Source organism: Desmodus rotundus, chromosome 5 (genome assembly GCF_022682495.2).
Source record: "Desmodus rotundus isolate HL8 chromosome 5, HLdesRot8A.1, whole genome shotgun sequence".
Classification (NCBI taxonomy): Eukaryota; Metazoa; Chordata; class Mammalia; order Chiroptera; family Phyllostomidae; genus Desmodus; species Desmodus rotundus.
Window position 1 is genome coordinate 37774973 of NC_071391.1, and position 24148 is coordinate 37799120.

At 49.6% G+C, this 24148-nt stretch overlaps 1 protein-coding gene across 13 annotated transcripts in view; it reads right to left on the reverse strand.

Moving 5' to 3' along the window:
* MICAL2 (microtubule associated monooxygenase, calponin and LIM domain containing 2) overlaps positions 1-24148 on the reverse strand; it is a 214867-nt gene that overhangs the window by 182279 nt on the left and 8440 nt on the right. For 12 of the 13 annotated variants that reach the window (XM_045194029.3, XM_045194032.3, XM_045194034.3 and 9 more), the window contains one exon: positions 5098-5168. The exons of the other annotated variant lie outside the window; for it this stretch is intronic. The gene's annotated coding sequence lies outside the window, so the exon portion shown is untranslated. The remainder of the gene's footprint in view (positions 1-5097; positions 5169-24148) is intronic. 13 annotated transcript variants of the gene reach the window in all.

Here is a 24148-nt window from a genome sequence, read left to right on the forward strand (position 1 = left end):
ATCAGGAGACTGGATTGCCACCTCACTAGCTTGCTTCATGGCGTGGCTAAATCATGGCTCTGGACCCCAGTTTCTTTACCCATAAAACAGGAGGGTTAGATGATCTGGAAGATCTTTCCAGCTTTAATGCTCCAAGGTCATAAGTCTTGGAGACAGATCTCCCTTCCCCACCTCTACTCCTTTCTGCATTGTTGTCTGTGTGAGATATCTTTTAGCTCTCACTGAGCAGCCTTCTAGCAACACTGTGACCTTTTTTGCTCCAAAGTGTCTGGTCACCCCTGAGCACAAAGCCTGGCCAGAGAAGAGAATAAATTTGGGGACTTCTTATTAAGAACTTATCTAGTACCATCTGGTCAAGCAACTCAATAGGGCCCAGGTTCCTTGGAGCATCAAGAGCTTGAATATCCCAATGTGGATGAAAAAAAGGGGTTCTACAGAAAATAACCTCAGAGGGGCAACCTGATCATAAACTCCTACCTGGGCAGGTCATAATGGGTAGTTATACCCCAGGCATAAAATTTCTTTAGTAAAAATCTTCTCTTAAGCAAGCCCTGTCCACCTGTGTCTGTGCATCTAGGTTAACTCACCTCTGAAATGCCTCTTTTCAGACCCCTCCTTCTAAAGTGTGACCACACTAAAAAAAAAGTACGTAATTTTAACTGTCTTGTAATCAAGCCCTCCTGCCGTGCTCCCTTCCCATGCCCCTCCCCCCCCACAGCCTTGCCTTCTCCCACCTTCCTGTATCTTGCTTGTGTTCTCTCCTTAATTCCAAACACATCAAAGAAGCTGCAAACTGTCATTTCTTGGAAGCATTTATCTCAGTCTGTTGAGATCTTGCTTCCAGACACATCTTCTATTTGGCTCAAACACATTTTTATCATAATTCTCTATAGGTTTGGACATTCACACATCAATACCAACAACCCCTGGTCATGGGGGCTGGCTTCTTTCCACTCAAGGACTTTCCCACTCCCCTCCTTAACCACCCATACCCATTGGTCCCTAACACTCTATCAAAACCTTAGACCTTTCCCCATGCTCCTTGGCAGGATCTAAGCCAGCAAAGGCAGTTCTTATCTGCTCTAGCCTGAGGGTGGATCAGGGAAGAGGTGGCAAAGCTACAAAGGCTGGGAGAAGAGTTTTTTCAGAAGCAAGCTCTGGCCCCATGAGGAGGAGGCCAGGGGGAGGAGAAGACGGAGCTAACTGTGAGGACAGAGTAGGCTTGGAGAACCACAGAAACCAAAGAGGCTCCTTTAAGATGCCACAACCCTTTATGTCCCCCCTTATTTCCTTAATAATAAATCTGAGGGCAGGTAAAATTCTGCGACTGGCCCAAGGCCATGCAACTAAGCTGTGAACAACCAACACTAGAATGTGAGTCTCTGGTCTCAGCCGACTCTTTTTTCCACTCTACACTGTTGACTTCAGGAATCTAATTAGGTTGCTCTAATGAGGCCAGCTGGATCCCCTGCAGATTCTAAGCAACATGACCTAAGTGTCACTTAGGGAAAGAGCAGGCCCAGGAGATATTTTGATAACTACCTCCCCCACCCGATGCATTCCTTCCCAACCTGGCATGGTCCCCCTGTTCTTTCTCCAGCCCTCACCACACAATCTTGGGGAGTTCAGAGGTCAATGAGAAGGGAGAGGTAGATCTCCCTGTACCTATAAAACCATAAATATCTAAGATAACCCACACGATCCTCTTCCTCCCTCTGGAAGAGGCTGCTGGGGCAGGGTGGCAGGAGGGGATCGAATTAACCCACTGGATGCCTGACCTGATTAGGCCGAGAGTATCCTTTATGGGCAGTTGGATGGGTTATCTGAAGGTTTATGACAACATGCAATAGGGTCTGCATCTATCAGGGACCTTTCAAAGACCAATGTTGGCCCTGGTCAGGTAGCTCAGTTGGTTAGAGCATCGTCCGCATACGCCAAGGTTGCGGGTTCCATCTCCAGTCAGGGCACACACAGAAGCAACCAATGAATGCATAAATAGGTGAAACAACATATTGATGTTTCTCTCACACATGCTCTCTCTCTTCCCCCCTCCTTCCTCTCTTTCTAAAATCAATATGTAAAAATTAAAAACAAAAAGACCAATGTTGAAGGATCATCTCAGCATTAGGAGCAGAAAGCTCTGAGTAAAAGATTCAAGGAATTAATTATTTAGTGTGCATGACCCAGTTCCAGGAGGTAAGGCTGGGTGAGAAGAGAACTCACTGGTTCCTTATCGTAGCAAGAAATTCAAATACTTCACAGCGTAGAGTTCCCTTACTGCCAAAGAGGATCCATTTATGGTTAAGTGTGGCAAAAAAAAAAAAAGGAAATAAAATAGCCAAAGTTCACTCATTCAACAAATATTTACTGAGCTCCTCTTAGGTCCTACACCCTCCAGGGATTTACATGTGGCTGGAGCATAGTAGAGTAGAAAGAGCATTGAATTTATAAAACAGGAGGCCTGAGCTGTGTCCCATCTCAGGCCTTAGGCAGTTACCTCACCCTGGGCAGGTTACAGCCTAAGTCAAATTTCTCACCTGTGAAATGGGAGTAAATCTACCTGCCTTGTTATGAGACGAAATGATCTTTATAAATGTAAATTGCAACGTAAACCTAAGGTATAAACAATAATGATATAACACCACACACTTTCCCTGCCCTAGAAGTTTAGATGTTTATAACCTGATCATGTTTGGAAAATAATCCAAGGTACCTATTAGGAAAACATCACATTCTCTGTAATTTGGGCAAATTGTATGTTTCAACCTGCCAGCTGGGATGGAGCCTGCAGTCAGTCCCAGCCCCTCAGTCTGTATGCCCAAGAAGGGGCAGAGTAGCCAGCAGCTACCTGGTTCTGTATCAAGCCTGGACTGAGCAAATGACCCAGGAGAGCCCTGAGATGGTTTTTCAAGGGGTGGGGGAGACCAACTGGAAGTGTAATTGATCAAAATAACAAAACAAAAATTCACTTGAGCACAAAAGGTATAAACCAGCCAGAAATGCTCACACCTCCTCCCTCCTACACATTTCAGACAATGATGGGATTCACTGTCCATTGTCCGACCCTGCTCTGTGGACATACTCTACACTGCGTTTCTCCAGGAACCAGGAGGGATTCTCCGGCCACAGCAGACTGGCTAAGCAGGACCTCTTTGCTCAGACGCTAAGAGTCAGCGTTGCTATGGCAGCTTTCCCCTTGGTCCAGTCACCCAGCCTCATTCTGCTGATCAGGATTCTCAACATGGACTCCTCACCCCCATGGATCCTCTGTGCCCGCCAGGCCAGTCTCTAAATGCCCAGATGTGCCCTCCTGTTGCCCCTCCCCTGGGGCCAGCATCAGGCTCCTGCCTCATGGGTTAGACCCTGAGGCTCTCCCCTCACACTCTCCTCTCCTTCCTCCTTCTACCAAGGTCCTGCCCTGGTCTCACATCTCCATGGAAGCTCTTGGAGGGCAGGGCCAGTTTTATGCATTTCTACATTCCCTCTAACTCAGGGTGGTCATTAAGTTCTTCACCCTCCTGTCCATGCAGAATGATGGTCCACAAATGTTCTCTGGTGGCTGTATACAGGAGGGAGGCAGAGGAGGGGTAGGGAGCAGTGGAAAGAATGCTAGGCTAGAAGACCAGAATCTGCAGTCCTGTTCTCCATTTGGTACCAGTTAGTTATGTAATCTTGAGAAAGCATCTTCAGGCCAGGCCTCAGTTTACCTATCCAGTAATGAGGGGTTTGTTCTAAATTATCTCTTGGGTTCTTTTATAATTATAATTATAAAATTTGGTATTACAGAAACCAGACTAGCCTGGACCACAGGAGACGTGGGTCCTGGTCCTTATTAAGCTACAGCCTGGGGCGAGTTAGCTGACTGCTCAGACTTCAGTCTCCACGTCTATAAAACAATGAGAATGATATGACCTCCCTCCCCAGGGTGCAAGGCTCCCATAAGACCCCGAGATAGAACTTTGTCAATTGTGAGCCCTGAAGAAACCTCAGGCTTTGAACTCCTTGAGTTAACAGCTGTTGCCCCCTGCCAGGTGCCCAGTGCCGAAACACTGGAGGTGTTCCTCGGCTCAGATGGGAAGGTTGGAGGGCAGGTGTGTGCCCTAAGGCACTCATACCTGGTGGGTGAGATGGATGAGGGAACCAACCTTACCTCAGCCAGTGATGTACTTGAGGTCTGAACAAAGTACTATGTGAGTGTAGAAGAGGAAGAGGTGCCACCTTTGCCTGGGGGAGTGAGGGAAGCTTCTCAGAGGGAACAGTGTGTCCCAGCAGCGGAGATCTGTTCCAGGAGTTGGTGGCCTGGAGCCAAGGCAGACAAAGACGGGAGGCAGAAAACAAGGCTGGACTGTAAAGGCTGAGGCCTGACTGGAGGAGGCCTCGAAGGCCAACAGCAGAGGGCTAGTCAGACAGGTCTTCGAGGGAGGTCGCTGGCAGCATTGCCGAGGACAGAGCAGGGGGATGGAGTGGGGCTGGAGAGAAGAGTGGGAAGGCTCTGACAATAACAGTTCATGAGGGTGACTATGTGAAAAACACATCATTATTGATTTCTGCCTATACCTTAGCCTTTTAGACCCTAAGCCTCCATGGACCTGCAGAACCTACATAAAGATGTAAACAGGTTTGTTCTCCCCAGAATGAAACCCAAGCAGAGGAAGATGCTGCAATCACATTTTTAAATCTTGGACAAATGGTCTACAGTGCTCTGATGGCACTCCCTACAGAAGCTGCCCAGCCAGATTCTTGCCTTGGCACCCATCAGGGCCAGCAGCAGACTGAAGCATCGTCAGAGCTTGGACCAGAGTCAGGACGGCTGAGCTGCTGGGCTTACTTAGGAAAGAGGGGGCAGAGGTTGCCCAAAGTCCACTGAGTTAGACAGGTCTTTCATGTGCCCAAATACATCTCGGACTCTGTCCCTGCCTCCCTCCTCCGACAACCTCCTTGCACAGGTTGAAGGCAGAGAGCTTTCACTAGCCATTGTTTTTCACATTGACTTGGGCGTGTAGGAAGAGTGCAACAAGCGCCCCTACACTTTCCAAAGCCTGAAGCCAGCCCGCAGGAGCCACTCGATGGAGACCCACCATTGTGACTTATACTCACTTGATTCTTAGGCATCGCAGTGACTGAAGTTGCTTCCTTCCAGGACGAGCCTTGCACAGACTGCCATGCTCCTTTGAAAAGAAGAGCCCCACAATGAGCATTACGTTATCTTACATTACACCTTCCCATCTTCTCCCCGCCAAGAGGGCCCGTATCCTTGTGTGCTTGGCCCCTTTGTAACACTTTTCCCAACAGGAGGAAATGCACAGAGACTCTCAGTGCTCCTGATCTTGTATGTGAAGAAAAGGATTGTGAGACGGTCAAACAGATTCTATCGCCTGCCACTGTCTGGGGACCCTCCAGGCTTCTCACACCTCCACACAAAGGCTTGCTGAGAAAGGGAGCACTTCAGGAGAATCAGAAAATGCCAGAATTTCTAAGCCTTGGACATGATAAAAGTAAATCCAGCTGATTTACTCAAGTGAAAAACACCTCATAACGAGTCACCAATGTGAAATGTGTCACATTTCCTATGGTGCCAATGTCCAAAACACTGAATATACTAGGAAGTCATACAAGTGGGCCATCTGATCGTGGCTGAGTTCCTAAACAAATTATTATTATTTTGGCTTCTGATGAACACCCAAATGATTTAGTTACATCTACTGCTTCTGCAGAAAATGCTTCTGCACCTGTTTGGAAAAGGGAACCCAGAGTCACAAGGCATTTCTCCCATCCAAGTACTAACCAGGCCCGACCCTGATCATTTCTAAGGATGTACTTTCACAATTCTAAATTTGGGAGAAAGAGGTGGCCTTAGGAAGACAGAAGCTCACACAGACGTGCAATGTGAGATCTGCAAGAGGTAACACCCACGCTCCTGGGACATACGCACTCTTGTTCAGCAGGGTGGTGGGCCTATGCGACCACAAAACACATGTGTTTTCACTAATACACAAAGATCTGTGTTTAAAGCCCAGGGCTTGGGACTCACTGTTCAGAATTCTCAGACCATTCGTGGCAGAGAAGCTACCACTTCCTGAGCACTGGCCACACGTGGAACGAGCACTGTTAGAGACTAGACCTGCTTTATCTCGGGGGCTCCTCACACACAGGAACGCATGCTTGGAGAGCAGCAGGCCCCCTGGAATGGCGGCACTAGAGCCCGGGCCTTGCCTGACCCAGGTATGAGGTGTGCTACTGCAGCTGTAATGGGCCCACACACCCCGTGAGCAGCCTGGCAGGCTTTGAGGACCTCCACCTGGGCAGAAGCTGCCATCATCTCTCATCATCATCATTATCAAGCCACTCCTCCCCAGCCCATGGCAGTTGACAAACAGGCTGGCCCGCCTTGGCCACATTCTATCTGCCTGAGCTGCAGGCTCTGGGTAGTCACCTGTAGCCAGAAGTCAGAGAGGCTGGAGGTCTCCACTTCTCTGCCCTCTGCTTCTCAAGGGAAGCTTCTGGGTAGAGTGGGTGGGAGAGCTGGACATCATTGGTCTTACCAGGTTCAAGAACCAGGGACCTCCCCGTGCTCCCTGGATCTCAGGAATGGAAGCCCCTACCCACCCAGGGGCGCTGGTAGGACCTGCAGCAGGGAAGCGGGAGCTCTCTGAGGTTCTGCGTGGGTTGGCTGCCTGGTAGGTGCAGATGGGCATTTCTGGACCAGCCTACAGGTGCTGACCACCAGTCAGACTCCCACACAGGCCTGATCACACTGTGATCTAGCCACTCCAAGTACCAACTCACAGCTTCTGTCTGACCAACAGCCAAACGTGCTTCGAGATCCCTTTAATTCCACTAAACCGGAGGGTCCTAGAGCCCAGCACCCTCCCTCCCCTAGAGGAGCCTCAGTTTCTTCATCTGTAAAATGGGAAGCTTGACCTAATTAGTGATTTCCTCACCAAGGATCCCTTATAGCTGTCCCCCTCCATGAGCCCCGACTTTTAGAGACATCCACAAAACTAGTCCTTTAAGGAAGGAGAGGGGTTAATCCTTGTGCAGGCATTGCAATGGGTGGTCAGCACTTGCTATTTCAGATACTCTTCCCAGCAACCCGATAGGTCAGGTAGTAAAGTCATGTCACAGGGGGGAGACTGAGGCATGGTACAACCAAGTGCCTCCTCACCTGGAGACTCACTCAGCGCTGACCACAGCAGCCTGGGACTCATGGCTGAGTGGTCCTGAGTCCCTGCCCATGCTCGCTCCCCAACACAATGTTCCCCTTTGTAATAAATGAGAATGAAGAAACAAATTTCCCCTCTTGGACTTGCTATCATGCCAGCCCCCAGTGAAGGAGCATGAGGTCTCCAGGCCCCTGTGGGCCTGACTTGGACAGTGCAGGAAAGGTTTTCTGTGAGCTTGAGTGGCCTCAGGGATCTCGAGGAACATAGCAATTTGGGGGGGACCAGGACCTTCCTCTCTGCTGTTCTCTGAGCCTACCTCCATCAAGGGGAGGTCTTCACTAAGGGACCCCAAGCACTTGGAACAGGGCCTGGAACCTACTGGGCACTTCGCTGATATTTGATGCATGGAGAAATGAAGAAATCCAGAACTTAGATGCACTGAAGGCTTATTCAGGACCCCCTGGTGTGAGTTAGTGTGAAACACACCAAGACCAGCTCAGAACCACAAAACCAGCCCCTCAGCAGCGTGCACCAAGCAGAGGTCTCCACACCCCAGTCCCCCAGAGAGGATGAAGGTGCAGATGCTAAGTCAAGTCTGGTCTTCGTCACAGTCACCAGGCGTGCTTCTGATAGAGCAAGAGAAGGGTCTGAATGCAAAAGCTACCCACTGAAGTGGTCCTGAGTTCAAGCCCTGGATTTAGACAAACCCGGCTTCCTATCCCAGCTCTGTCCCTTTAAGTGAGTCAGCTGACCCCTGGATAAGTCACATAATCCACATGAGCCTCAATTTCTTACCTAAAAGTATGGATGTTAGCGCCTACTCCACAGGGCTGTTCTGAAGATGAAATGAGATAATGCTGTAAAGGACATAGCCCGGTGTGTAGTTCAGAGGAAGTGCTTGGAGCTGACACATGTTGTTACTGTCTGCATCAGAGTGGGTGGCTAAGACCACATCTGGAGTCCTCTGCTTGGGTTTAGTCCCAGCTCTCCTATGAGCTAGCTATGTGGCCTCTGGCAAATTGCTTAACCTCTCTGTGCCTCATTTTCCTGGTATGTAAAATGGGGTTTGATTGTGAAGATGAAATGAGTTATTTAAGCAAAGAGTGTAGAATAATGTCTGGCACAAAGTAAGCCCTCAATAAAAGTTAGTATTATTCTTACTTATTAACAGTATTAGTATCCTTCTCCCTTTGTTCTGACAACAGATTTCACCCCATCTTCCACTCCCCAGACAAAAACGTAGACATGGGACTCAAGGTAGGTTCATCGGAGTATCTTTCCTCCTTGGCCACACTCATGGGTACAAAGGGTAGGCACGTGCTCCACTCCGGGAAAAGTTTCACTCTGAAAAATCCTAGGGGAGGCCTGGATTGGACTGCATGGAGGGCCATGGGGGGTCAGCTGGGAGCTCTTGGCAACCCCAGGCCACTGAGCAGCGACTGCTGTTTCCGGGTATGCTGAGGTCACCAGTTCTCTTCCTGGGGTGAAACTCTAGGGGAGGCCTCTTTTGAGCCTCCCTGAGAACATTCCATGGTACCTCATTTTTGCTTAAGCTCACTCAAGTTGGGTTCCTGTCACGTGCAACCAAAAGAGTCCCCACCAACAAGAGCACTCAATGACTGGATTGACTGGATGCTTCACCATCACTAAATGCCAGCCAGGAAGACATGCCAGCTGCACGAGCAGGGAGACCCAGGCAGCCAGGGAAAAGCCAACATGTGCAGCAAGGTGTCTCTACAAACTGAAGTGAAAGGAGGTCACTTCAAGCCCTTGGACCCATGCCCATTCTGGGAGAAGAAGATGTCGGAACCAAAACAGTGAACAGCCCAGTTCCGCGATCCCCGGCTGGAAAACCAGCCCCAGATGTGACTCCCCTTGCCACAGGAACTAGGAGAGGGGAAGAATTGAAAGGAGACTGGAGCCGATTTCGCTGGTTCACAGTGGCACAGGGAAAAAATCCTGTGGGAGGACAGTGGGTAAGGGAAGAGAAATTACCTTGCCTGAGCCCTTAAATGTGTATCATCGGATCTCCCACTGCACCTCACCTTCAGCACAGCCCTAGGAGCTAGAGGTTCAGCCAGCCCATTTTCTGGTTGAGGAAACAGGCTCGGAGTGCTCAATACCTAACTTGCAAGGTCACACCGCTAAAAACCAATACGTGCCTACCTGTCATGCTGTCTCCTCAGCACACTGATCCCTGAGCCGGGGGCCTCCTCCTCACACAGCATGTCTGCTGCCCCCCATCTACAACGGGCCCCTCCACCCTACCCAGAGGGCAGGGGTTGCCTTGAGGAAGCTCTGCAGATACCCACAGTGCATCCTTGGGCACGGACATTGGGCATTGTCTGGATATTGGTTATTTTATCTCTGAGAGTGTCAGCACAAGATGTTAATGAGGTGGCATTGAACTGGACGTGCCTGTCAGAATCCCGTGGGGAGATTTTGCGGAGGTTTTTGTTTGTTTTTGTTTTTGTTTCTTTCTCGGAAGCTTAACCAAAAGATTCTGACTTAACAGGTACAACGACAATGCCTGACACGTAGCCTTGTGCTAAACAAAGTCATCTTTGCTTTGTCTCATTTCCTCCTCTTTCTGGGCCACCACCCAAAAGTGGTCTATTACTATACCCCCAGGCCTTCTAACAGCACCCTCTCAATTCCCTCCAGGAAAAGGAGCTCTACCTTCAGATGTGTTTAAAGGATTTTAGAGAAACAAACAAAAACAAACCCCTGGCCTGGCGACCAAAACAAAGAACCAAACCACAATGATGGCCTCCCTCTCCTGCAGCCTTAGGCGTGGGGTAAACACACGAATGAGCTCACACGGCCATCTCCTTCCACGTGTCCCAGGGGCCACACCGAGGTCTGCCCAGGTGTAAGCTGAATAACCAGTGGGGTGGGGATGCTGCGGACACACACTCAGCCCGCACCAAAGGAGACTCAGCTGGAGAAGAAAGTGGCAGCTTCCAACGTTTGCTGGGGAAAAACTGGAAACCACAATCTGAAATGACGGGAAAATCTCCCCGACTGCAATCAATCATGTCGAGAGCAGCCACCCTTAGCAGGGTGCAGGCCGCCCCTGCGGGGGGCAGGGGCAGTTCAGTGAGCCATTTCAAAGCGGCCTCGCCCAATGACCCCACAGGACACACACAATGCCACACGCTGCCCAGAGGCTGCCTGCCAGCTAGTGGCTCTTCTCTTTGTTTCCCAGCAACCAGGTTCAGGCCAAGGCTGCATGGTCACAGGGGATTATTCAGACAGGTATTTCCCTTGCTTTTCTTTCTTTCTTCATAACTCCATGCTCTGCTATTTGAAAAGAAAGAAAGAAATAAAAAGGAACTGGCTGGTTTCCCCTCAGAGCACAACCTGGCTTCACGTGACCTGGCTGGGTGCGAGGCTGGTGCCATGCTCTCCAGCACTGCCTGGTGCTGGAGTATGCCCGAGGCTCTGGCAGGGAGCCGTGGGCAAGCTGAGCAGCTTGAAATCTGAAAGGGGATGGAATGCTCAAGGGGTCCCTTTTCCTGTACCGCCTCCCCCCGAACCTGGTTCTCCTTCAACCAGCCAGGAAAGATCATTCTCTAAGCATCTGCCGAGTGCCCTGATGAGGACTGCGAAGAACACGGAAAAGCATGGGGAACAGAGGCCTGGCTTGGGAAGCAGAGGCAGTAGGAAACAGAGCGCTACCTCAGGGCCGGCCAGCCCCGCTGCCTCCAGCGTCCTGAGACCTTGGATGTGTCCTTTCTGCACCAAGGCTCATTTGCTCCCCTTTGGGGGATGATGTGTACCTTATCAAGCCAAGGTGTAGATTAAATAGACAATACATGTCAAAGAATAGTCACGGCAGGCATGGTGGCTGTTTACTGGGAGCTAGGAACTGCACATTAAGTGCATTGCATGGATTATTCCACCTGATCCTTACAACTCCCCTGTGAGGTAGGGAAGGGTAGGGGTCCTCAAGTTCAAGTGAGGAAATTGAGGCTCAGGGAAATCCAATCACCTCCCCAAAGTTACACAGCTCATAAGAATCAGAGCTAGAAAGTACACCCAGGCTAGTGAGACTCCACAGTCCTAGTCTCTGCTCCACCGCCCGCTGCCTGGTAGGCGCTCCAAACCCATTATGTAATATGTAAATGCCGAGCTGGGGGCTGCTGGCTCTCCACCCAGGAGGCATATGGGAAAAAGAGGGGGAGTTTTGGCTGAGAGACTTTCAGAAGCGTTTCAGAAGCAGGAAGGGCTGAATCTCAGTCTTAATGGTGAAGATGGATAAAGACAAAAGAGAAAAAGGAAAGCACTGCATATGGAAGAAACGAAGAAAAGGACTGGAGGCAGGGATGACCCAGGCAGGCAGACTGAGACTGGCCAGGCTGGAGGAGGAGAGAAGGGGGCTGGCCTGAGTGATGGATGGGCCCCCTAAACCCTTATCTTGGGGGCCATTCTACCTGCGGTCTTTCTCACCCACACCCCAGAGATGCTACTGTGTCTGCTCCTTTGGTCATGCAATAACCACAGAGGGAATTGAGAACCGTGGCTGTAAAGACCCAATAGCCCCTTTCTTCCCACAGCGAGCTCTGAACCCAACTGGACAAGCAGAGGGTTTAGCCAGCCCCCTGCCTGCACTGCTGTGCTGACATGCCAGGCCCAGATTCTAGCCCATGCGTCAGGATGCCAGGAATCTGCATGCTCTCCTGTGTACATAGTATCACCATCACCACCCTGGTATTCAAGGCTCCCGGGAGAAAAAAAAAAAAAGTAAAAATGAGGCCTTAGGACATGAGCTCCTCAGGTCCAGGTTCCTCTCTCACATTCCTCACCCCTGCACTGGAGGTACCTCCTCAATGCCCTCTTGTTGAGCTGAACTTCAGAGAAGATTCTTCCACTTAAGAAACTACTCTGGAGTTTGAAAATCTGGAGTAGAGTCTGTCCTGGAGCCTGGGGTTTAGTCCCACCTTAGCTGGAGGGATCATCTGCCTGTTTGTCTCCTGCAGAGGAAGTATCCCCCCTGAAGTCTCTGCTTTGGCCCCCCAGCAGCCCCTGGCACCCTGGACATAGTTCAGGGCCCCACACCTAGTACCTGCCCTCCTCCTGGCTGACGGTGTGCGTGCCAGCCTCCTCCACTTCCAACTGCAGGTTCCCCTGGGCACCACTGTGTTCAAACGCTGCTCCAGATGCTTAAAGCTACACTGTCTCTACTCCCCACCAAGCCCAGATCACAGAGTCCCAGTCTAGGCCTCAGGCCCATGGAGAAGGGAAAATGTGAGTAGAGATGATTTTAGCAACTCTGATCATTGGCTCAGCTCAAGCCCACCATCATGTGCTTTTTTGGAAGTAGCAGGACCTGGAGGCGGGAGGAGGATAAAAGCAGGACTGTATAAAAGTCTGTTGCTCACAGGGGCTCTGCCCAACCCTCTGCAGGAGGATGGAGGGGAAATGATGGAAAGGCTTTGGCAGGATGGTCGTCTGAACCTCCAGACCACTGCATCCTGGGATGGATGGCGGAGGTGGAGGAGGGGGTGCCTGTTCATGACCTTGCACCCATGAGTCTGTGGGCAAACTACTTGACTCTGTGGAGCCTCAGTCTCCTCACCTATTAAATGGGGATAATTGCCAATGTCCCACACAAAATGGTTGTGAAGACTGAGTGCAATAAGAGTGTGAATGGGCTTTGCAAACTGGAAAGCACCCTTAGAAACATCAGGCATTTTCCATAATCCTGGCAGGTGGGGAACTCAGGTCAGAATATGTGACTTCAAGGGGAAAGGGGAACTAGGAATCTATTCCATTTGTTGAACTGCCTTCAACACCTTCTAAGACCAGACACAAGTCTCAAGGGACATAAAAAGCCATGATTGAGACCTATTTATGTCCCTGATCTCAAGCATTCAGCCTGGTAAGGGGAGAGCTCCACCCACATTTCTGTGATAAGGCAAAACAAAATGTATTATTGGAGGAACTGTGCAGAGAGGACGGGATACTTTATTCTGGCCTCACAGGTCAGGGGGGGCTTTTATAATAATATTATGATATAATGATTATTAGCATAACAACTCTGAGTGCTTGCCATAGGCCAGGCAGGTCTAAGTACTTAGAAGGTCCGTTCCCATTTAATTCTCATGAAACCCAGGGATTGGGTTTACAGATGGCAAAGCTGAAGCACAAAGAAGTTCACTCCCGTGTTGGCCTTACACACCTGGGACATGGTAGAGTTGGCGTCTGAACCCACCAGGCTCTGCTCCTCCAGCACCTTAGGTTCTGGGTCAACCAACACAGGTCTCAGACAGACTCTGTGTGACTGACAGGCGGTGATGAGGCCCGCGGGGATGAGTCACTGAGGGCAGCGCTGACTCACCCGCAGCCTCTCCTGCCCATGGGTGGCTGACTGCTGGCCCAGGTCTCCCCTCTGACACTGCCTGGGTCTGTCCTGAAAGTAGGCCATGCCTCCTCACTCCCAAGACTCTGTGTGGGCACCAAATCCCAAGGGAGTCTGATGTAAGAACCTATTTGTGGATGTACATTTACATATAGATCATTCATGGAATAGTTGTTCTTACTATAAAAGGTAGTTCGATGTTAAAAGAAAAACTACTCTCAAACCTCCACTTTGCTAGCAGTGGCTGTGTGACCTCAGGCAAATGTTAGCTTCTCTGAGCCTCAGCTTCCTCATCTGTGGGATGTGGTTAACAGCACTTATCTTGCACAAAGATAAAAGGAGATAACACGTCCAGTGTAGCACCTGGCACACCAGAGGCTCCATAAATAGTGGTTGGATCAGATGACTTTCCAAAGAATTTTCTTTGTGAGAATATTTGGTGGTGATAGTGCTTTTCACTAGTATTCATCTGCCACTGAGGTGGACCCACTACATGCATTACCTCATTTAATCCGTAAAAGCACCATTTTCTTCATTTGACTTAGTTTCGAGACAATGGAAAGAGTTATGTCCAACATGTTAGTTTTACTCACACACACATATGTATGCAGAGAGACAGACAGAGACAGAGAGACAGAGAGGGACGGTCACACAAGCTAATATTTGCTAGGCCCTCACTACGCGCCAGGTACTGTTCTAAGCATTCTACATTCAGCATCCTATTTTATCCTCACAAAAACAGGCCTATAAGCTAAGTATTATTTTGTCATGTACGTTCAGATGCAGGGCTTGAGGCACAGAGAGCTTAGGTAATCTGCCCAAGGTTACTTAGCCCGGATTCAGACCCAGCGCCCACATTCTGAAGCACTGTGCTCTACTAAAATAATGAAAGAAAAGTCACAGCGACAATGTTTAGCTGACCCCCAAGCCCCAGACTCTAAGAACTCCAGAGCACTGCTTGTCAAGCCGCCTCCAGCCCAAGGCCTGCCCTCATTCCCTTTCTGCACGATCTGCTCCCACCCCCAGCCCTACGCCACCACACCTGGGCAGGAAGTGTCAAACCAATGGGCTTTTTAAAGCCCTGGTCATCTCGTCCTGGGACCTTAGCCTCACCCCCTACATTCTACCCTCTACAGAGTTGCTAGGAACATCTTCCCATACATGATGCTCCTCTGCTCAAGAACACTCAAAGGCTCCCGGTTGCCTAGAGCTGAAGACCCAATGGGTTGAAGAGAATCTCCTGGGGACTCAAGATCCCTGCACTAACTGGCCTCCCTCCCTTGGCCCCAGAATTGCTGGCCCACAAGTCACAGCGACAGGCTGAGACGGTGAGGCCCTTCCTGACCACCCCATGGTCAGGAAACTACAGCCCTCCCCCCACAACTGCTTCCCTCCACCCCACCCAGCACAGCCTGTCTCCTTCCCTGTAGTAGTGTTCTTCACCCACCTCTCACCACCTGCCCTCTTACATTGCACTTATGTGTTCGTTGTCTCCCTCTCCACACGACAGGGCATTTTACCCAGGTTTTCTTTTCCTCTGCTGCAACCACAGCACCTAGAACAGGTTCTGGCACACAGTAAGAATCACAAATACCTGCTGAATGAATGAATAAGTATTTAAAATGCCTGAGAAGAAAATGTCCCAACAGAACAATGGGGACTGGCCGGTATGCTTCTGGCCTCCTTCTCTGCTCCTGAGGACATTTCTAGAGGACAGGATGGAGATGCCTTGATTAAAATGCCTGGAGGCCAAACCCTTTCTTGCCCATCCTCCCTAGGATTCACACTAAGAGTTCTCTGTGTGACTCTGGGCCCTTATCCTCCCATCTCTGTTCTAAACTTACACTTACACACACACACACACACACACACACACACACAACTCTGGCTCTCTGTAGTAAAGGACATCTGCCTCAGTCCTAAATTCGCCTGCCTGGCCTCAGCTCCCTCTACCCACCTTCAAACCAGGCCGTTTCCCATTTCCTCTGACCTTGATGCCCACTAGAGGTGCTCTTCTTTCTCCTACTTATCCATCTGCCCTTCAACTGTACTTCAAGATCCAGGTCAAACGTACCCTCCTCCTCTTTCTTTCCCCTCCTCCTCCTCCAGGAAGCTTTCCAGGCCCTCTCCAGCCCCTAGAAAACATTTCGCACACCCAATGCTGTCTCAACCACTCATATAGAAATTAGTTATGAACTACCTTGTGACTTGACTTCTATGACTGAGCTGAACTGTTACCAAAATCTCCTGTTACTTAATTTTTTTAAAACACACGTGTCTTGTTTTCCTAAGCACATTATGAATGCTTTGGGTGGAAAGACTGGGTCTTAGCCACATTGTCATCCCCATAGTGCAGAGCACAGTAGGTGCTCAATGTACACTTCTCGATTAACTGCCCGAGGTAAACAAGTCACCTTCCTAAATGGGTCACTTCCTCAATTATAGGTACCTGGACTGGCTTCTCCCAATGCCCTGAATTTTTTCTTCAGGGCCTGCTCTGGCTTCAGTGATCTGCAGAGCCAGGCATGGCGGGCTTGTGCTTCCAGGGTGCTAGACCCATTCTAGTGGCACTCCCCTGTGCTGAGCAGACTGGCATGACTGGGAAAGAAATGATCTGTCAAGTCCACAGGTGTGGAAAAGAGAAGGACATCGTTGTTCCAGGCAAACCCAGACATTCAGAGTGTCTCAATTTCCTTAAATACCGGAGTCCAACAGAGGGGGTGGGGGGAACCATGGTGTAAGTGTTCGGTGCCCCAGCTTTAAGTAAACTGAGATTACCACAGAAGCTAGCAAAATCTCAAGTTACTTCTGAGCTTCGGAGAGATGGGTCAGGAATGAAGGAGGGGGCCCTGCTCTCTGCAGAGGCTCCATGGGTGCAGCCATGCAGGCTCTAGAGGAGGGTCTCCGTGTGTCCCCACTGCGAGGTAGGTCCGCTGTCCCTGTTCACAACTGAGCACTGAGGTCCCTGTAGCATCAGGAGGCAGAGCGATGACTCAACCAGGTGAGTCATACTTTTTTCCACAGTTCCCCAATCAGGACTTGAGGATTAGCTAGGCTTTTTAAAAATTTGAAAGGAAATACAGTCACTGGGATCAAAAATCACAAAGCACAGTCGTACACAGGAAATGTGTCCCTCCATAGGATGTGTGCCCCGTCTCCCCAGTCCGTCCCCTCTCTGAAACAGGTACAGTTGCTCGTCTTGTCCCTGACCATGCTCACGTATATACACGCAAATACAACTGTGTATCTTCTTTACTTACACACACTTCTCTGAGACCTGCTGTATCTGCTAAAGGAACAACTTGGAACAGAGTGGGAGATGGAGTGCCTACCGAACAGAAAAGATGTGCGTCTGTGTGCAAGCCCAGGAGACCAGGAGAGGGGAGGAATTCTGGAGAATGCACAGGTGAAGAGAGAACTGAGGCAGAAAGGTAAAGTCACCACAGACACCACTGGCTTGCTGCTGACCCAGACCCCAGGCCAAGCAGAGAAAAGCTCTGACAGCTGTGGAAGCCGCACTGGCTAAACGCTCTGACTGGCCTTGCTGAGCATTTCATCTTCCAGAAGGCGGAGGTAGCGTCCTTGGAAACAGAACTAACCCAATTCCCACTGCACTGGCAAATGGGTGGTGAGCAGGAGCACACAGAAAGTAACTCTAGAGGAAAAGCAATCATTCCCTTTGAAATTTGTGAGACCAAGAAGGGGAAGTTGGTGCCTGGGGCTCTAAGAAAACAGACTACAAATGGCTAGGAGAACAGAAGGTCTCTGGGACCTGAGATTGAGGAAGTAAATGATTCAGACTCTCTGACATACAGTTGGGGGGAGGGGAGGAGTGAGAAGCAGGGGGATGGAAGGAACAGGCAGGAGGAGAAGGAGGAGGAGGAGTAGGGAAGAGAGGGACTTTTAGGAGGCAGGAAACTCACTATAATGGTTGAAAGCTGGACTAAGGGGCAAACTGACTAGATTCTGATTCACCCTTTTCCCTTTCCTCACTATGACATTTTGAGCAAGTCAATTAAACCCTCTGAGTCTTAATTCCCTCGTTGGTAAATGGGGCTAATGACAATATCTAACTCGTAGGGTTGCCCCAAGGATTAAATGAGTTAATATTTGCAAAGCCCTCACCCCAGTCCTGGCTCACTATAACTGTTCTATAAGTGGTACAGAATAGGAGCCATGTGGTGGCACAGGAGAACCTTGTTAAGAAGCCCAGTCTCAGCCCTGGCCAGTGTGGCTCAGTTGGTTGGAAGCATCAGACCATCAGCCAAGGGGTCACAGGTTTGATTTCTGGTCAGGGCATGCGCCTGGGTTGTGGGTTTTGTCCCTGCTTGGAGCGCATGGTGAGGGGGCAGCTGATTGATGTTTCTCTCCTTCTCCCTCTCCGTTTCTTCTTCCCCTCTCTCTAAAATTGGGGAGCATGTCTTCAGGTGGGTATAGGAAAAAAAATGCAGCCCCTTCTCATCACCAGGAAAAGATGTAACCAAAGAAGCCCCTGAGACAGTGATGCAGGACCCATCCCAGAGTGTCAACCAGAGGAAGCAAGCCCAGCTGAGGCTGCACAACATGTCCCGGGGGCCTGGTCTTAAGCCAAGTGGTCTAGAGGCAAAAAGGGTCCTAGGAAATTGGGCCTAGGCTCCCACTCTGGGTGCTTCATGGCCATTGTCAAAAAAAGTTATTCTTAGCCTGACGAGTAAAGATCCAACATCGAGATGAGACTGGAAGCTGAGATGGGGGAGGAATTTGATTTTCAGAAAAAACATAGTTAGATAGCGTCAATGACTTCAAGTCCCCTGGCCCAGAGCACTGAAACTTCTTGCAGATGAGACTGCTGAACTGCCTACTGCATCTCTGCGGGGCAGCATGGGGACACCCGAGAGCATCTGTGGAGCTAGCCCTCTGGGAGCCGAACGTGCAACGTCAAGGAGGGCTCACTCTGACTGTGACAGGGTACTTGATGGGTGATAGACAACTGCAGTAGACTTGGCACATCTAGACTCAAGAAGGCATCTGGTCACAGGTCAGAAAAGCAGAAGGGCAGGTGCTTAGGCAAGGGGACTACCTTTCCCGAAGTAAGTGGATTAAAGATCGTGTCACCTGAGAGGAGGACTCCAGCACAGGCCAGAGGCCTCTCTCCTGAGAAGCATTTTATCAGTGACTGGGGTGATGCTATGGAAGACACACTTAAATAGGATCCTGAGAGAGTTCAACAGAAGGGGGTTGCAGTGAATTTAACAGGTTCAAATGTAACAGGAATGGTTGTTCTCATCAGATGGGAACAAAGTAGAGGCTCTGCATTTACATTCTAAAGCCACACACATTCTAGGCCAGGGGAGAAGCAGCTTAACTACACCGTGTGTTAAAAAGATCTGGTCAGCAATAATGTCAGCAAAAACGATGTAGCTGCCAAAAAAGCTGATGCAATCTCGGGCTGCATGAAGAAGAGTAGAATGACCTGAACTAGGGAGGCGATGGCCCCCTTTCTCTGCTGTGGTGGCACCACAAATACCACATATGGTCCGGGCATTGCCCTCACTGTATTTGAATATGGACAAACTGGCCTTGTTCAGAGGAGAACCAAGGGAGGGTAAAGAGACCTGAGACTACGTCATGGGTCATTAATCTGGAAGAAGTCTCAGGAGAGAACAAAAGGGCTGTCTTTCAATATCCTATTTCACTAATTAGAAGATGCAACTTTTTTCATTTCTAAATATCTGAAAGCAGAAGATATCCTATAATCCCCTAACATCTACCAATCTCCCTGGGCCAGGATGCAGCTGTGGCACAGTTGGCGTTCTGCCTCATTTAGATTGTCATATGGAAATTTAACTGTTGACATATCTAGACAACTGCCACCTTCAACATTTCAGAAGCTGAAGCATTGAAGGACCATTTGAGAAAGGAGTGAGTCCTGGTCACTGACTAAAAACCCTCCGTGGCGACCTTCGGATAAAAGTCGAGAAAGCAACATCATCAAAACTTACAGAATGGGTACCAGCAGTTAGAAAAAATAATCCAGAGACAAAAAAGATTAAGAAAGACATCACTTTACCAGAATATAACACTATGTAAAAATATATATGTAAAACACATTGGTGACTGTTGAGTCCAACAGTAATTCAGAAGACGTGGATTCCGAAAGTGAAAAAGTTTTAGAGATACCATAGCCAATTTATTTTGGGGGGTTTTTGTACATGCAAGAGTGATATGGAATGAAAACACAAGTCTAAACTCTAAAGAATTCTCTCAGTAAATATAAAATAAAAATGTTAAGTGGTAACAAGGCCTATTTTCTTTCTTACAAATAAAATAATGGCACATCTTCTAATTGAGGGCATTGTAGATTTGATTTTTAAAAACAGTACCTGAAGATCTGTCATGCAGGGAAGAGATTAGGCTCATTCTCTATGGCTTCAGGGAGAAAGAACTGGAACCAAATGCCAGAAGCCATGGGGAGCCGTCAGCAAGGTGACAGGAAGAGCCACCCAAAGATGGAACAGGTCACCTCCAACGTGCAAACCCAGGCGGCACCAGCCCTGCAGTTCCAAGGTCTGGTCGAGAAGACCTCTCCATGAAGAAAAAGGCATCACGATCTCTCTGTGGCACACACAGGTGCTTTGACTGAGCCATTCTCTTAGAAGTCACTAGTTCAGGGTAAAAGCCACTCGGGGAACAGTGCTGAGTGGGAGGCCTGAGGCAAAGAGGAATGCTGCCCACATCTGGGCTCTAAGCCTCCTGTGGGTCAATTCTGGAAAGGGACGGAGGGGAAGAGGCCACCTATGTGCCAGGCACTGTGTCAGGGGTGCTACGCACATTGCCCCATTTAATCCTCACAGCCACCCTGAGAGATACGTATTATCACCCCCATCTTACAGAAGAGAAATTTGAGGCTTAGAGAAAGTAAGCGGCTTGCCCAGGCTTTTATAGCAACTCTGAAAACCATGGTAGGTCTGTGACAACACACTTCAAATAGAAGAAACTCAAGAAGTTTTGATTGGCAGAATGAATGGAGTGATCACTTGATCAATCAATCAACCACCCAACGTGGTCTCATTTTGGTAGAACTGATAGTAGGGAGAACAATGACAAAAAAAAGTAAGAACTGTTTCAGTACCCCACCCCCACCCCACCCCACCAATAGCTCCCAAAGGCACTAAACTCATGACATTTGCTGCTTGCAGGAACAATTTATTCCATCACGGAAAGCAAGGGTGTTTCTGAGACATCTACGGCAGAGAACAGGTGCCAGCAGCTCTGCTCAAATGTCAAAGCCACAAGTGTACCAGGTTGCCATGCCTCCCATCTGCCAGGTTAACACTGGTGCAAGCAGAAGCTGAACTCAGCTTTTGTCTCCTCCCGTGGCCAGGACGTCCACAGGGCTGGGGAAAAGGCTGGAAAACAGCCAACCCTCCCAGTGTGTTCCAGCTGCCTGGCGACATCAACTCCAGCCTCAGTCCACCAGCATGTGCCAGCTTCCTCCCATTGGGGAGGTAAACTCAAAGTGTGCACCAGAGACCTACGGCAGGATCTGACTGCAGGAGGTGTTCAGGGGCTTATGAGACCACAGAATGGAGAATCAGTCATTTCAGGTCCTGGCCCACAATGCTTGGGGCACATGAGGCCTGCAGAGCCGATTCCAACAAAGGAGGAGGGGGTCACCTAGGTTCCTGTCCCATCCCAGCTGTGGTGGGTGTCTCATCCACATGCAGGCAGGTCACTCCTGCTCCTGACCCAGGGGTACCCACCCCGACAGGAGCTCGGCCCCTAACTCCCTATTCATTCCCCTCAAACTGACCTTGAGGGAGGGGCATGGTCAGCACGGAGGGCTTAGCCTGTAGCAAGATGATGAAAAGTGGGGCAGTGACCATTTTCTACCAAGGACGAAGCTGCCAAAGCTCCGAGCAGGCATACTTGGTGGCACAGAAAGTGACAGATGTCCCATATTTTAAGACCCTAACGAATGAGCTCTAAAATGGGCTGTTCTCCTTCTACGTGGAAAGGCAGGGCTGCCCACACTGACCCCTTCACACAGAAGGTCAAGGTGCAAAACAAGACACAGACGAGGCCTTATTTGGGCCCAACCTTAACTGTCCTCCACCCTACCCCCACTCTCCACTCTCCTCATACTTCTTGGTCCTGATAAACAGTTGCTGTCTGGTGAGTGTGAACATTCAAAGCACGGAGAGCAGATCCCTGACACATACCCCCTTCCTGACTCCCCCACAAGCTGATCTGCCTGAAGGGCAGCTCTGACCATCCCTCTCCAAAGACTTCCCACTGCCTGCTGGGTGAGGGCCACGTGCCCACCCCCAGCACTCAGGGCCCAGGGAACCTGATTCCAGCCTGGGCTTCCACAGGCTCCCTAGGCAGCCCCCATGTTTCCACCATGTGGCACCCCAAACATACCCTCACTTTCCCACATCTTTGTGCTATACCTCTGCCCATCTCTGCCTATGGAAATCCTTCCTATCTTCTAAAGCCCATCTCAATGACCAAGTGCCAACTACTCCAGGAAATCTCCCTTGGTTCCCCACACTGCAACTCTCCAAAGCACGTTCCATACTCTGTCTCCACGTGCAGGCATCAGTGAGCTTGTCTAGTGCACCTCACTCCATGAGTTAGATGAACTCCGTTTCTGTCATTCATCACAGCAGCCCCAGCATAGAAAGGGTGCATTGTGAACTAAGGAGCCTTGGCCACTGAGCTCCATGCTGGCCCTGATAACACCCTATTTACAATCCTTTCTGATGCCCTCCTTCACCTATTCCCAGCTGACTCATCCCCCATTCTCTCAAGGTTCAGCTCTCAACTGACAGCTAATCAGAGATAACCTAATCTCTGTTGCCCTTCCCAGTTAAATTATATGCATATTTATATTTACAAAGGCCCTCTGAAGGCAAGGGCTGAAAACAAAGGTAGGAGTTTCAGGCCCCAAGGTTCTGGGGGAGGTATTTCTGACGAGAAAAGATCTTGCAACAAGTGGTTGTGCTAACCAGCACTGCAAGTGTATATATTGTGAATACAAAGAATGGGAGAGCAGTTAGAGAGAGGGTGTGAGGGTGAGGCTCTGTCCTTCAAAAGGGAGGGCCAACTGCAAGCAGAAGAGCAGCTGGAGATGGTTCTAGGATCATGGCCTGGCGGAATCAGCGGATGGAGAACAGACTTGATTCAGACCTGGCTGGGTGACCTTGAACAAGGAACTGCACTTCCTAGGCCTCTGCTCAGTATCAAGAACCCCTGGAGCCTCAGTTTCCCCCTAGGTAAAACAAGGTGGCAGGAGTGAAATCTGGATGATGCCAGAGGACTCTTCCAATCTGACACTGACATCCTAAGATTCTGTGACTCTTGGCCTCCATCTCTTCCTCCCTCCCAGGAGGTCAGCATCACTTGAAACTATCCTAATTCCATTCCCTCCTTACCTTGAACCTCCCCTAGTCCAAAGGGAAAGGAACTGCTAAGGATCTCCCAGCCAATCAGCAGGCAGCATGCAGGGGGTGGCCTCTCCCGCCACAGAAGGAAGGAAGGGGCCGAAGAGGGGAAAGCAGTTGGTTTCTATGGACACAGAAATGTTACTCTCATTCACACCATCTGTCCCAGCCCAGAAAAAGACAGTCAGCTGGTTGCCTTTGCTTCTCTGACCTACCTTTTCAAGAGATTACAACTGCCTGCCAAATTCAAGTGCAGTCCTAAAATCAGGACATAGAAGGTCCCTCTGACTGGATCTGAAGGGTTTCAGATGGGTAGAGAGCGAGAGTGATGCAGAATGACACTTGGAGGCAATCTAGGCCAGATTGTGTGGCCATGGCAATTTAAGATTTTTAAAAATAGCTTCTCTCTTCTTTCATGCTGGAGATAAAGATGATGAAGTTTCAGCAATAAACAGACATCTGCTAGGAGCTTCCGAAAAGATCACCACATGAACACCCCGGAGACAGCCATAGACAGCCCAGTCCTCTCCGGGTGGCCAGCAGGATCCTGCTCACCAATGGGCTTCAGAGTGGGAGGGCAGAGGGACAGAGCAGGTGGCGGTGTTGAGAGGCTGGGGAGGATGGAGGTTTCCCCAAAAGCAGGAGGAGGTGGTAGGGGGAGTTCAAGTTGGTCAAATTGGAGAACTGGCTGCCTTCCGCAAGGAAATAAAAGCTCAGGAACCCGCTGAGAGGATTTCCAGGAAGCTATCCAAAGGATTCCATGCCAATGTCATTTATTCTGAAAATGGGTCACCCCTCAGAAGCAGGGAAAAACCCTGACATTTTGGAGTGCCTACCTATACAGGGCACTTCACAAATATTTTAATTTCATCTCTACACCTAGAGAGACAGGTGTAAATACCTCCTTCTTATGGACTAATACTAGGGTTTCATTGGCTTGCCCAAGGCAACATGGCTAGGATTTGAACCCAGGTGTCTGTTAGCACATGAGTTCATTTGCTTTGGCCTCTATCACAAGCATCCAGAACATTCCTCTGAGGTTTATTCTCAGTCCCAGACTCTCTATACCCACAAACCTAACACAAGGATATTTCTAAAGGGGAGAGGTGACAAAGTAGGGCGATAGTTGAGCTTTGGCTAATTCAAGTAACTTCTGAGTCTCAGCGACCCTGCTTCCCAAGAGACCTGAAGAGGAG